The sequence below is a fragment of the Megalopta genalis genome, unplaced genomic scaffold, assembly GCF_051020955.1.
Source record: "Megalopta genalis isolate 19385.01 unplaced genomic scaffold, iyMegGena1_principal scaffold0050, whole genome shotgun sequence".
Taxonomy (NCBI): Eukaryota; Metazoa; Arthropoda; class Insecta; order Hymenoptera; family Halictidae; genus Megalopta; species Megalopta genalis.
Window position 1 is genome coordinate 1,146,991 of NW_027476119.1, and position 15,975 is coordinate 1,162,965.

Genomic DNA, 15,975 nt, shown 5'->3' on the forward strand with positions numbered 1-15,975 from the left:
TTACCACTCAGGCGAGTTGGTTATACTGGTCGCGTACTTCCCGCGACGACTGACATATTAACGCGATTCGCTGCCGCTAACATCGTTCGTCTCGTTAACAATTTTTCGTAGGCGCTTTATTAATATTAAACTCCACGACGTCTGCCTTGTATTATATTTGCCGAGCTAACAAGTTAACTCTTCGAGCACGAATATCGATATTTAAGATGCGCAGCGTCTTATTCTGGATTCCGCGGATACAGCATTTGATTAGGCGCGTTACGGAAGATCGTAATTAGTTTTTAGCTGATTTTTCACATGATTTTGATGTCCTCGGCGAAAAATCTACTTTTCCGAGGATAATGTTCTTTGCATATTAACGCTAAACTCACTGCGAAAGTGTCAAGTGTCGAAGTGATTGTTCACTTGAAAATGGTCGAAATCGTTTCTTGATCGAATAAATTTGTCAACTCGATCGTAGATCGTAATAAAAAGTCACTGTTATATAGCTTGCTTAGCGTTAAAAAATCTTTGTCTCCAAAGGGTTAATCCTTGTAGCGAAAACGTTACGTCCAACCATAAGACGAAAATATTAAACCAAATTCATAAGCAATTTGGTAAGAAACGGAAGGTATAAATATTTTGTGAAGAATAATAATTTGCAAAATCCGTAAAAGGAATGCACGAAGAAGTAAAAGTTCTGTTTATTAAAAATATCAATTGTCATGAGAGATTAACCCCCTTGCAGGACCATAAGGTTGCTAAGAGTAAATATTAGTATGTAACTGTTTATTTTACTTTGTTCACAGACGTAAAATAAATAAAAATCACAAGAAAAATAGATAATAATGCGTAGTCTTTTTTGGAATTTTATGGAAAATATTTTTCCCAAAATGGACGATAAAGATAACACAAATTATAGTTAGGCTTATGACGTGCTACTTATGATATGTAACACAGAATCTTAGGATCACGTAGTTGTTTGTACAGGAAAGAGATATCGTTGTTCGGAAAAACCAGCCCTGAATGTTACGAAGAGACGAATGATTCGCGTTCCTCGGATCCAGCCACAAAAACGGACCAGGAAAACAACCAGTCCCGTCGAATCCTGGCTCCGCGAATGGCTGCCAGCGAAGAGCAGCTATCCTCGATCGAGCGACCGTTTGAAAGACAACGCGATAAGAGGAAGATCACGCGTAAAAGAGCGGCTTTATTCCAGCGTCGTTCGTGCCGGTGTCCCAGGTCGACGTTTAAAAGCGAAATTAGTGCCACGGTTGCCTTCGGCAGCGTCTCGGTGTAAAGCTTCTAATGGATTACTCCGAGAACGGGGATAACTCCTCGCCTATAACTTGCCGGCTAGAGGGGGATGGCGAATCACTTTTTTGCCGTCGGATATTCTAGGCTCATCGATCGTTATTCCTAAACGCGACGATGACGACCGGGACCGCTGGAAATAAGATCGTTCTTAATTCTGATCGCGACGTTGTTGTCCTCTTGCTCTAGCACGTGCACGGCTAACAAACTCTCTCTCTCTCTCTCTCTCTCTCTCTCTCTCTCTCTCTATCTCTCTCCGTTTCTCTCTACTCAGTGAACGCTCCGAGTTTGTCCTGGGAGTCACATTGCGGCAAATTATGTTAGAAAAGGAGGGGGCCAGCGTTAGAGAACGGTATACTCGGTGTTTCCGTAGAGTGGCGAGGGTGCTCTTGCGTTATAGCGGAGAAGAAAGCTTCCGGAGGAAAGAGAAACTCGATAAATTCCAGAAGAAATAAAAAAAGGACTCCTGAAACTAATAGCCAGACTGCGGACTTTATGCATTTATGGTAAAAATAAGTACGCGAAACATTTGGTTGGCGACTAAGTTCCCGCCGTTTTTTTTAAATTTTAACATTCTGCATGTCATTAAATGTTTTTGGGACAATGTTTTAAATCATTCGAAAGAGAGTGTTTTGTTCTACCGGAATCTGTGTTTTGCTTTCTTGTTCGTGTTAATTTATGTTAATTTTCAGATCATTAACATGGTATGTCAAGTTGAGAAAAATGAGCAATTTCGACATCTCCTTCTTTTTGTTTTTAATCAAGATTCTAAGGCCGCAAAAGCTGCTCGCGACATTTGTGCTGTGTACGGAGAGGGTGCCAAAGCTAAAAGAACCGCTCGCGATTGGTATGCCAAATTCAAAAATGGAAATTTTGACCCCAGAGACACACCTCGTTCTGGCCGTCCAGTTGACTTCGATGAGAAGCGATTAAACCAACTTTTGCACAAAAATTCGTGTCAAACGACAAGGGAACTGGCTGAGAAAGTGAAATGCTCCCACACTGCTATAAAGAAGCATCTTCACTCAATGGGAAAGGTTCAAAAGTGTGGAGCATGGGTTCCGCATGCGTTAAGTGACAACAACAAAAATCAACGAGCTTGGTTGGATGAATTTTTCGACTTGAAACCGGATGATTTCTACTAACGAGATATTGAAAATCTTGTTGAACGTTGTTAAATTTTATTGAAAAATATAAACGTTTAAAAATTTGATTGAAGCAAAATGATTGATTAAAAGCAAAAAGAGGGAGATGTCGAGAATGCTCATTTTTCACAACTTGACACTCTATTTTAATAATCTGAAAATTAATATAAATTAACTCGAACAAAAAAACAAAACATAGATTCCGGTCGAATGATTTAAAACATTATGCCAAAAACATTTAATGACATGCGGAATGTTAAAATGTAAAAAAACGGCGGGAACATATTTGCAAACCCAATACAAACCGGTAATGAGTTCAAAAGAATTTCAGTTGATATTATTAACACACCATTTTCGTGTAGGGGTTCTTATTTTCAAAAAGTATTAAACTTTCAATTATTACGGTTTTTTAAAAATTAGGTTTTGACTATTCTTAGTTCTATTTTCAGTCATCCTGCATTTCACGAGCAGTCAAGAAAATAACTATTTTTAGTCATCCGAATGGTAATGCGTTAAACGAAAAATATATTATTTATCTAGCTTTTGTTATAGGATGATTTTATTTTCCATAAAGATCCGTAGTCTACCAATAACAAAATAAAGAATTGCGCTTCCAAGACGTCGGGGAATTCATAAAGAATTTATCCTTATGTTCCTTTAATCTCTCGAATGTTTCAAATATTGCCAACTTGTGGTGGTCATAATCGATAAAGCGACTTCGAATATCGTAGAACGTTCCACGGGTATAGTTTCGTACGAAAAAGGAATTCGATCGCGATGATTCAATCGCCGCGCTGCGCCGGCTCGCTATCAACTCCAGCCGACTCTTCTCGATTTTTCATTACTGCGGCTGGCAACGATACGCGCCGATTCCGAGGAAAACGATAATGTCGGCTCAACGATCGTGGTCCGGTGTCGATTGCGAGACTCGCGGTGGTTATAAGACGAAATTAGCGACGTAAAATTTTACGGTGCACCGTAGGAATCGTCGAACGTCGCGAAGTTAACCCTTTACGTTCGAGCGGTGACTCTGTAGTCCCGCTAAACATTATTGTATCACGTTTCGAAATAATTTGTCTTTAGCAAATTTGTTTATATTCAAGAACCTGCACTGTTGCATGAATCGAAAGACTAAGTTTTATATGCATACAAAGCACTAGCAATGTTTTTAGTTATATTTAGTGTTATAGGGAACCAAAAAATAAGAGATTCGTGTCTTCATATTTAGGGGGTGAAACCAGCCCTCGAATTGTATAAGACGAAATGCGAAAAATAAAATTAGCTCTCCAAAATTATTATCAAATTTCATATAAATTTAATCTGTGGCATATATGGGTAGGTGAACAATGTTATTGTCGTCGAAACTTGCGCGATGAATCACAAAATCTCCAGTGCATCTTACATTTTATGCTAACAAATTGTTTCATGATAACAAATTAGTAGTTATACGAACTCTAACTTTTACCGAGGGATGAACCGTACCTGATTAATGAACTTCATTTCTCATATCAGGAGCCGAACACAAATTCAAGCAAAGATTACTTTTTGAAAATCGAGTTCTGAGTAAGTACTTTATATTAATAATAATAATATTATTTTTAAGAAAATTCTATTTAATTAGTCACATTTTGCTCACTGATCACGATTATATTCGTAGCTTTTGTTCTGCCATGAAAACACGAGATTGTCTCATTCGTATTTCATCTTAAAAACTTCGAGGGGTGGTTATGACAATCCTAAGTAATTCTACTGAATTATTATTAACACTTTGCTCACTGGTCACGAGTATATTCGTAGGTTTTGTTCTGCCACGAAAACACGAGTTTGTCTCATTCGTATTTCATCTTAAAAACTTCGAGGGGTGGTTATGTCAACCCTAAGTAATTCTACTGAATTATTCTTAACACTTTGCTCTCTGGTCACGAGTATATTCGTAAGTTTAGTTCGGCCATGAAAACACGAGTTTGTCTCATTCGTATTTCATCTGTAAACTGCGAGGGGTGGTTATGTCAACCGTAAGTATGAAAACGGGCCAATATGAAAAAACACGTATCATATTTTTTCGATTCTCTATAAGATATCTACATAAGCAAAGCAAACGCAGGCGGACACCTAAAAATCGTATAATAGAGAAATACTCTAACTCGTATCGATTGCAAACGGTTAATACCGAACAGCATCCCCAATCCCATTGTATCATCGAACAACTACCGCGATCGATTAGGTTTGCTGATTGCATTTGGCTATGGGGAAGCAGCACGAGATAAGAATACAGCGAACAAAAGCTAAAAAAGAAATCTCGCAGCACGCGCGGCTCGATCGGCAGAAGGCGTGAAAGAGCAAAGGGCGAACGGTAAGGTGTGCATCGTTTAAAAATAAAGTGGCAAGAAACAAGAGGACACGTATAAATAAAAAGAAATAAGGAAGCGAGCTGCGGGGTGGTGCGCGGCACTGGTGCCAGAGGGCATCAAAGAGCAAGGGGGCGAGAGCGAGGCGCGCGACACACGATCGTCAAAGCGTCACCAAGATCGATCCTCCGGGGGGCGGGGGCGGGGTGGAAACACTTCCGCGGAACTGGGCTAGGCTAAAGTCCCTGAAACAACCCGTTACGTAACTTCCGGCGGCGCGTCGCTCGACAATGCGGTTCCTTATTGCGGGCCGGACCGTTTATTCGCCGAGCTTCCCCCGTTAAAAACCAGCCCTCGACCTCCCCCCGCTCTCGAGTCGTTGTGTCGTGACCGTCCGTTGTCGTGCAGCCGGCCACTTTGGCAAGAAAAAAGGCCGATGGAGCCCTGGCCAGCATCGTCCATGGGAACCGATAACGACTGACAAATGTCACGAACGGCAAAAAGTCGCGAGATAAAGTGAGGAGCAGTGCCGGAGCAGAGTGGGCTATTTGCCGGATTTAGCCGGTCAAAAGTCGATTTTGTCAAGCTCGTCGACGTTACGAGACGAGACGTTACCTGGAAGAGAATAAACCGCAAATTTTGCTTTCCGTTCTTCCCGTTCATGCAGATACGTGGCCAGTTACTTTCGCGTCACGGTACTTGTATCACGGCACGCCTGTTTTCGGTGACTTCCGCGTTAGCAGAGTTCGGAACTCGATAACCTTTTTAAACGGTGATCACTTGGAAAAGTGGATTTGTAAAAGATTCAATCGCATCTGCATTCATTTCAGAAAGGTAGAAGTGATTTAATAGGTTCAGCGCCGACAACCGACCACTAAGATTCCCACAAAGACAAAGCAATTTAATTCATTGAAACGAAACTAGAAAATTAAAATTTATCATAGTGGACGACATTGGAACTCTTTCGCATACGAAAACATCCTAGTCAAATTCCGTTCGTACGAATACATTGCAATGAAAATGAATGTTCAAAATTGGTAAAAAATTAGTGTCAAACATATTTGACCGTCGCGGTGCTCAACGTGTTAAGGAAAGCAACTTTTTCATTCGTTTTAAATTCGATGTTTCTGTTGTCGGAAGAAATTATGCTATACACATCAGGCCGCATCCCGGCAATAATTTTGTATTCATATTACGTTTCATTTGTTATAATTATTTTTATTTCTTTAGAATTATCTTCTGTAAAGTACTATAGATAAATTAATAGGTACGTTTTAGACACGTTAAGTGAAAGAAAAATAATTTTGACCGGCTAGATCCGGCAAACAGCCCACTGTTCGGAGGCCGCGTGATTACCGTGCTCGTCGGACCCGAAGGGGGCAGGGTGGCGAGCCAACAGGGGGGGGGGGGCGAGTTCTTTCGAAAACTGAGCGGAGAAAGTGGAGTGTCCCGAGTATGGAACTTGTTACGTAACTCGTGGAAAATTGTCGGTTCACGGAGCCCGCGAAAACCCTCGTCCTCGATTCGAGGATTCTTCTAACTTGCCTCGACTCCTGTTTGCTGGATGGCCCTGTCTCGTCCTATTAATGGGGCGGTTTCGCTGGTACTCGAGGTTTGTTGGAAAATTGGTGACCGCGAGGAACTCGTGCTATGGGAATAGCACGGCCGAGATAAAACGAACTGTACCGTGCAGCGGCGCAACGCGGCGGGGCGGGAGGGATGGAAATTAGTGATTTCGAAATCGCGGTTGTTGTCGACGAAGACTCGCGCGGAACGGGCTTTCAGCGGACACAGGCATTGCGGCGCGTTTTTAAATATTTCTCTCGTTCGGAAAATTCCTGGGTAGAAATAAATTCCGAGAGAATTTCTTGTAATTTTAACTGAAACACGAAATTATGGATGCAACGCAATTCGTTGAATTTACCGTGTAACCGGATCGAAACAGTTGTCGAACGTTCACGTTACAAAAATTAAAAACTTGCTTTTACTTATACAAGAATACGAGAATGATTAAATATTATATTACTGTTACTGAAAATTACTTATATTATATTATTACTTTACTTAATTATCATATCGTGTTCACATCATTTGTTGTAGACCGCGGATTTTATGCATTTATGCCGAAAATGTGTACATCAAATGCAAAATAGTAAAAACATTTTAAACGATTTGAAAATATTTCGCAGTTTCTGCACCTTGTAATTAACGAAGGCAATTTTTATTTTGCATAAACATCCGTGGTCTAGTTGTAAGATATCTCTTTCTCTTTTTCTTCTTTATTTGCACCCTGTTCGATCGTTACTGTACTTGCGTATTGTACAACAAAGGATTCGTCCCGTTGAACGTATAAACATTATTATTATTACTAAAATCGTGTTACAATTACTGTTACAATTAGTAGATTGAATAAAACAAAATTTTGTACGAATTAGATGCTTTGCTTCCGCGGTATTGCCTCGGCTAAAAGTATTTAAAAAAGTGACATTCTAATTCCGTTTTGTTATTCCAACCAACCGCAATTTTTGCGATGAGTTCTTCACGCATTGTCTAGTAAACTAATCTTTCTAACGTGTCAAGAAATTTCCATTTTGAGAAAAGATATATGTAGTACTTAAGATATTCGAACATGCTTCGGACGGCTATTTGCATTACGCACGCAAGCAATGGGCAAAATTATGGATGGAACGCAATTCGTTGAATTTACCGCTCAACCTACGGAGTCGGTTTTATTTGAATTCTTAGCAGTCGGAATTATTAATGGTACCCATAAGTAATGTCGCTTTTTTTGTTTGGATCGAATAAACATTGTCACCTTATTCTCTTGGACATGGTTTACTATCACATAAGACGTGCGCTAATTAAATTTATTGATATTAATTGTTTACTGCGAATTTTCGAAGTATCGTCGAGTTCGCTTATGTACACGTCGTAAATATTTATACGAGATACAAATTTTTACAGATCTGGTGGGTTTCAATTTCCCTGGCGTTTTTACTGTTCCGTGTGCGCTCACGTGTACAATCTAATAATCTAATAATTCCGCAATCTAATAATCCAATACAGGCGTCGGCAGCCTATGACCTGCGGGTCACCAATTTACTCATTCGACAATTCGATATTTGTTCTTATAATAATTACAATTATATTAGGTTGGTGCGTATGAAATGTCGGATTTTTAAGCGAATATATAAAACTGCATATCTTTTTTCAAAAGCTGTTTATTTCATTAAAATATGCTCCATTTGCTTGAATACACTTTCCCCGACGAGATTTTAATGCATAGATGCCTGTCTTAAAGGAAAATTCTGATCTTTAGAATCGATAAACTCTGATATGGAATTTTTCAGACTATTCATTTTCATACCGTTTGGCCCGTAAAAACTGTTCCAAATGTTAAAAAAAAGATGAAAGTCGGTTGGCGAAGGATCCGGCGAATAAGCTGGGTGCTGCAAAATTTCATATTTTAATTCATTTAATTTCGCAATTGTTTTGTACGACGTATACGACCGAGCGTTGTCATGAAAAAGTATTGAGCCACGCCGATTAACAAGCGATGCGCGTATAATTTTCCATTTTTCATGCATTTCATCAATGTACTGGCAGTACTATTCGGCTGTAATTGTCTCCTCAGTTCTAAGGAATGAGTAATGAATTGCTCCAGTCACATTCGTTTCGACCAATGCTTTCAGAGCATCATTTTTCACAGACGTTTTGGGTCTTTCACGCGGTTCATTTTGCAGGGAAAAATCACCGGACCGAAAATTTTCAAACCAACGCTGCACTTTTCGATCGTTAACAGTATTCACCCCAAACGTCCGGTTTATATTGCGTGCAGCTTTTGCAACATTGTTACCAAGTTTATACTCGTATAAAAAAAATTACACGAATATCGGTCGAATTCATATCCTTACGAAATTCCAAACAAATAACAAAATTGGACACTTTTGAGGAAATCTTCTTTGTTGAAATGTGACTGTGGCGACGGACAGTACGACTATAAACGAGGTTATGCCAAAAACAAAAGCATAACGAAAACGGGGAGACAAACTTTCGCGTGTAAAGAAAATCCGACGTTTCATATGCACCAACCTAAATAACGTCGAATTTTTACGTTCGAAGTTCAAAAGTGTATCGTAATTATTTCGGGTTGAAGGTTGCCGACCCCGGGATCCTAGTAATACCGTGTATTTCCGTCTCTGTCCGGTAAAAGCGAGTCGCTTATTAACGCCTTTATTAAATAGAACGGAGCGCACTTAGATATCGCCGAAGTGTTTAGGGGACGAAATCTGGGGTGGTCGTGAAACTTTCATGGCAGCCAACACGCTTCGCAGAGTTCCGGAGGGTAACTATGCAAAATTTGGTCCAGTTCTGTCGAAGATTTTGAGCGTTAATGCAGAAGGCGTACAGGCGGACGTTCCGTTTTATAAAAGCGGACACAATCGAAACTACGATAGAATTTCTGGATAAGCCGCGCCATCGGCCGTCGTAGATAAAATGCTAATGGCACGAGAGCCGCCGGGGAATTGTAACAATTAGGGAAACGGCGGCGGGCGTAGGAAAGAAAACACCGCGGTGCGGCGCGGCTCGGCTCGGCTCGGCTCGGCGTCTCCTAGTTAAAATGTGTTAGGTGTGACGCAAGCAAGGAATGGGGGCCCATGATTCATTTCCTGCGAATCAAATTCGTGCGGCATTTTATGTGTCAACGTCGCGTCGGGCCTAGAGACGCTCGCGGCCTCAGTCTGCGTGACCGGCACGCAGTTAATGACTCACGCGTTAATCGGCCGTGCTTTCGAGTTAACTAAAGGACTCGTCTTGGCGAGCCGACCGCGCGTTATCCGATTACGAGAGAGAAAGTACGCTGACCGGAGGGTCGGACGGAAGAGATTCGAAATCAGAACGCAGGAGTCCAAGGGCTGTTAACCCTTTCGACGCGCAAGTGTCAATATTGTTAACCCTTTGCTGGCGGAGCTGTGTGTAGAACGAGCGTCGTCGTGGGCGTGGAGTAGCAGGTATGTACATATATACGCGTACAGTCGGTGACGAAAATATTGGAACACTTTTTAAAAGGGAATTGTTTTTCTAGAACTGGACTAAACAATTTGAATTCTTCTTTTTTTCAGATGATAGAGCGACCAGACTGCTAAGCCATAACTAGAATGCTGATTTTTTTTTTAAAGAAAATAAAAACCTTCATTCTTCAACTTTTTTATCCGAGCATGTAACGAAAATTTGAAGCATGTGGTTCACAGGTCTTGGTAAGTTACATGCAGGCTGAAAATTTCGTCGACTGTAATCGGGAGGCTCGGTAGAAAACAGGCACGAGCCACAATTTCCAAATTTTCTAATTTTCTAATTTTCCAATTTCCTAATTCTCTAATTCTCTAATTTTCTAATTTTTAAAATAGATGGTGATTTACATAGAAAACGCGGTACCGGACGTTAATTATTTTAAACGATATACAAAATAGGTAGTAAATGACGTACGCGTGTCTTATACGCCTGTTTTCTACTGTGCCCCTCAATTAAAAACAGTTGTCGAAGGTCCATGATATAAAAATTAAAAACATGCTCTTACTTAAAAAAGAAAAGAATACGAGAATGATTGGATTACTGTTACTGAAAATTACTTATATTATTGACACATATTATTTTCAGATAGCTGGATTTTTGTTACTTTACTTAATTATCATATTTTGTGTTCACATCATTTGTTGTAGACGGCGGATTTTATGCATTTATGCTGAAAATGTGTACGTCAAATGCAAAATAGTAAAAACATTTTAAACGATTTGAAAATATTACGCAGTTCCTGCACCTTGCAATTAACGAAGGAAATTTTTATATTGCATAAACGTCCGCGGTCTAGTTGTAAGATATCTCTTTCTCTTTTTCTTCTTTGTTTGCACCCTGTTTTATCGTTGCTGTATTTTCGTATTTTACAACGAAGTATTCGTCCCGTTGAATGTATAAACATTATTATTATTATTATTATTATTATTATTAAAATCGTGTTACTATTACTGTTACAATTGAGCCGTTTATTTTGAAAGTGGCATAAGTCACTTTTTTCTTTTTTTTTTTAAATGAAAAGATACCGTTCAATCGTAATTAGTGTTACCATTAACTCGATTTTTTTGAAAAAGTGACTTATGCCACTTTCAGAACAAACGGCTCAATTAGTAGACTGAATAAAAAAAAATTCTGTACGAATTAGATGCTTTGCTTCCGCGGTATTGACACGGCTAAAAATGTTTAAAAAAGTGACTTTCTAATTTCGTTTTGTTATTCCAGCCAATCGCAATTTTTGCGATGAGTTCTTCACGCATTGTCCAGTAATCTTGAGAAAAGATATTGTACTTAAGATGTTCGATCGTACTTCGGACGGCTATTTGCACACGCATGCCCGCAATGGAACGATAAATATGTTGAAAAACTTTGTAGAATGTTTCACAAGAAGGTAGAACATTTTCCGAACTTTCGGAAAGCGTTTCCCGGCGCTTCCATCTTGCGGATCACGTTGTATCAGCTTTTCCAGTTGGTGCAACCGCTGGCAGGAATTCATGGCTCGAAAATTAGGTTAAAATTATTCCGGCAAGCCGCGCAACCCTGTACAACACTGTCCAGATCGATTTTCTGTTCGAGGGACAACACGGTCACGGGGAAGACGCGATATCCTGGCCAGGGGATGGATTCAGGAACGTCCATGCCCGGGGGCTGAGGTTTTCATTTCTCACGGACGGCCCTGGAAAGCGCGAGAAAAACGAAGGCGCACGCATCCACGAAATGAAAATCAAGGCTGCCCAGGCGAGGCGGCGGAACGGCAGCGGCGGCCCGCTCGCCTCGGCACGTTGGAAATATTTATAAATAGCGGATGAACGGGGATAAATGGCAAGCCGCGCGTGACGACACGCGGAATAGCGAAGCGGAGAGGGCGAGGCGAGGCGAGACGAGGCGAGATCTCGCGGACCAAGTGCGTCAATGAAATTCCGGCGTCGGCGGGGCTGCGTTCTCGCGGTGGCTGCACGCGACCGAAACAACCCCCTCTTCCGCGATTCTTCGACCCCGCAACACCGCCGCCGAGCGTCGGCATTTTCGGGGATTATGGCAACTTTGGTGCGCTCGCTTCCTTTAGTCGACTCTTCTTCCGCTTACGACTCCGCTCGTCTTGTATTCTGTCGCGCGCGCCGCGTCGTAAAGAACTTCTCGGTCATAAATATTAGAAAACTGCTATTAAAGTTCGACCAAATTACAGTTGGCGTAAAAACTATTCGCACGCATTGTAAAAACGGAATAACGCTTTTTATAAAATCGTCAAGCCCGAATCGACCCAATTTTGGCCCACGCGATTTAAATTTTATTGGGATGTTAAAGGTATTGCTAGACAATGGCGAAAACATTGTTTACAAACATTGCAATTCGTTTAACACTAGATTTACGGAACCCGTTACAAAAAGTTATTCCGTTTTGATAGGTGTACGAATACTTTTTACGGCGACTGTGCACCGAAATGAACAGTTGCCTTTCGTTTTCACAAAAGTTCAACGCGAACTTGTACAATCAGTCAGGGTGAGTCGTCGTTCCTCCTTCAAAATGAAGCAAGTTTTCACAAATTTCGCTACGAAGTATTCATTCGAAGTTCTCGAAGAAATCCGAATATCGTTTCGTACACTCGGATGGAAGTTGCTACAATTTAGTGGGGACCTTTCCGACTAACGTGTGCCGGTTAACCCTTTGAGTAATGCATGACGGGACATTTTTGAACCCGCCGTCCAAATGTTGCAACAGCTGCATGCGCATTCATGAACCCATATGGCACGGTGGGACTATTTGAGTACCACCTTGTAACAACAAATTGAATTGAACTATTATATTATTAATATTATTTCTTTATCTTTTTGTATTACGTGGTTCTTTTGTTAACGCTAGATCTACGGAGCCCCAAAAACAGCTGTTTTATATTAGTTTGTAAACGCAACAATAAGACATTTGTTGTGATTTTTAACAAGTGTTATCGCAACATTTGCGTAAGTAACGTATAAATTGAATAAACAACTCACAAACGTATCTTTACGATATGAACGATCGGAAATTAAAAAATCAGTGACCCGTCGTTTCGACGGATTCCGTAAATCTGGTGTCGATAAAAATATATCAATTTTGCTTGATTTAAAACGCGATAAAATCTCTGCGCAAGCGGGTCTGTTTCATTTTCTGAAATGGCAAGCAGAATTTTCGAATCGCGCCAGAGAGAAAACAAATTTTCGGGATTGTTCCGCGACGCGTCATGCTCAATTAAAAACTAGTTAGGCCGGACGACGCGTTAATGTGAAGCCAAATCGGCGACGTAAACTGTTGATTCGGTCTCGTCCGTGTAACAGTCCAACGTGGATAATTATCAAGCCGCTGTTACGCTACGAACAGAATTAAGAAACGCAAATAATCGTCAGCGAAAATCTAATTACCACGACTTCTACGCTTCGTTCGGGCGAATTGAAAATTCTGCTGAAGTTCACGGTGCCGGACTACAACGGACTGCAAGACTAACTCGCGAAGCCTTTACAACGCTCGTAGCTCGTGACTTAACCCTTAAATGCATGATTTTTTGTTTTGAATTTTAAAAAATCGTTTTTTATAGGAATGTAGTCGTAGGTTATGTAAAAAATAAATAAAAAAATCTAGGTAATAATATTGAGTATTTATTTTGAAAAAAAGTTCTATGTAGACTTTTGGCAACAATATGCTTTTATTACTAAAATTATTGTAGACGTAAACAAATGGTCATGTATTTATATTATCTATTAGTATAGGAATCAAATGCAACATCAAACATTCATAGCTTACCTGACAACAGATGAGAAGTAATTTTTTTTTCAATTAGATAAATCACCCCTTTATAGGAAACTCGAAAAAAGAAAATATCTCTCCAAGTAACACATCGAAGGTTATCACCCACCACATTCAAATGTCAAAAAACATATAACTTACTCGCCAAAAGTAATGTCAAGTCTTTTATTTCACACATGGTCTATTGTTATCAACGTGTGTTCGGAAACGCACATACTCAGGTTTTTGAATAAAATTAAGTGGAACTGGAATGTAGACAATTGGCAACAATATGCATTTAAGGGTTAAACGACAGCAAATTTGGAAATAGATCCTAGAAGGAATTCAAATAGCACGCCGGTGACCCAGTTCCTTCTACGCTGACCCAGTCCGCAATATCCGACCGAATAAATACTTGTTAGAATCAATATTTACCGAGTTATCGGTGCGTTCGCAGTTACGCGTTCCCCGTGCCTTCTCCTCCTCGACCCGGCCACGAAAGGATCGGAATTAATCCAAGTGATTTGCCTCCTTCGCGGCAGCCCGTAAAAAACGAAATAGTTTCGTTCGTTCGCCGAGAGGCGAGAACGTTCGAAGCGCAGCCGGGAACTCAATTATTGTCGAGCGAACTCCGCACCGACTGCTGTATTTCCTTATTTAATCCCATAAAAGGAGACACAAGCCGTCGCATATCCGCGTTTATCGGCAACACACAGCCGGTTACATATCCGTGGAAGTCGCGAGGTATCTCGGGCAACTCGTTCAACGATCTACGCTCGTTCTGGTCCCATCTACACTTTGTTTACACCCTCATTGTTATCCGAATCTCTGTCCGCGACTATCTTGCACCATTTGTCACCGGTAACGAAGAGCCTATCGCTCGATTGCTTCTCGCCCGCCTTCCGGATTGCCCTTCGGCTATATTCTCGTTATCCGTTTTAAAGTTGAAGGAACTATAGTAATACAGTGCTGAGATTAACCCTTACAGGACCCATAAGCTTGCGAAGAGTAAATATTAGCATGTAACTGTTTGTTTTAGTACGTTTAGACGTAAAATAAATAAAAATCATGAGAAAAATACATAACAATGTCTAGCTTTTTTGGAATTTTATGGAAAATATTGTTCTCACAATGGACTATAAAGGTGACACAAAATATATGGTTAAGCTTATTATGCAATGTCCTTTATTTATTGGTTTTGTTGGGATTATGGAATGGAAATGAATATGATTCTAATTCTTTTCTTAAAAAGACTTTATTTTATTCCTTTATTGAGAGAAGGTATATGGGCGAAAAACGATCGAGCGACCAAACTCTACTGAGAGTCCGGTAAGAAAAAACGCTTCTTTTATACCCTTTTTGGGTTCGTCTTATCCACCAATCAGAGACGTTTTATTTGTCGCGTTTCACATTGTATACGTGACGCTGGGACCCCCAAACAGTCAGGGTACGATGTATATCTAATGGTACCGGTGATGATGTATCGCGGTATATACTATATACAGTTTACATCACCGTCGTTGCCCGCTGACGGAACCGGCGAAAATGTAAACCGATATCTTAGTATCTTAGTACTAAGTAAACTATAGATTAATTTTTGTTCGAGGCTAAAATTTCAACAGGTTTATTATAACAAAATTTTAACTAAAATAATACAAAATTATGAAATAAAATTACTATACAAAATGATGTGCACTTCTTTTTGTTGTGGAGCAAAGATGAACATTGCACATAGTACATACATATTATGCGTCCTATTTTCTATGCGGCGTTTAGCACAATTTGCCTATCTTTTCAATTTTTCCGCTTTTTGCATGTCGTGTGCTGGTAAATTGCGTTTTGTACCAAAAATAACCAATAATTAAATACGATAATCGCCAATTTTAAAATGGGGAAAAATGTTTCCCTTGGTCGTGGAGGGGTTAAAACTTCATTTTCACGCTAATCCATTGTAGTTTTTCAATTCCATTAAGATTTGCAGGAGGCAAGAATGCTAACAAAAAGTATAATTGATGTCGTATAAAAAACTTCGCTTTGTAATTTTAATTCAATTGAATTAAATACTTTAATTTTATGAAACTCTTGAGGTTTTTGGCGCGGCCGTCAAAGTGTTAATGTGCTCGTTGCCAACGTTTGTTCTGGTAACACAGTCTCCTTAGCTACGGCATGTTATTAACCGCAACGTGTCCTTTTTACAGGACATTTACTTTTAAGTTCGCTCCTCCGTTAACGTTTTAATCAATAACGATTTCACTGTCTCGCCTTCTTTCTCATGCAAAGCAGAATCGATCTCTATTTGCGAATTTTCGCCCTGAGTCGATAGTTAAGTAGTAGTTATTAGTAATTTTATGTATTCGTGGCAC

The 15,975-nt window shown here is 40.1% G+C and overlaps 1 protein-coding gene and 1 long non-coding RNA gene across 5 annotated transcripts in view; one reads left to right on the plus strand and one right to left on the minus strand.

Annotated features, from left to right (window-relative positions):
- The window catches only part of Atpalpha (sodium/potassium-transporting ATPase subunit alpha), a 200,006-nt gene that overhangs the window by 79,681 nt on the left and 104,350 nt on the right, over positions 1-15,975 (minus strand). The gene's annotated exons all lie outside the window — the stretch shown is intronic.
- On the plus strand, positions 5,409-15,301 carry LOC143261379 (uncharacterized). Its single transcript, XR_013035516.1, has 2 exons — positions 5,409-9,798; positions 9,910-15,301. It is a non-coding gene; the product is annotated as an uncharacterized LOC143261379 (long non-coding RNA).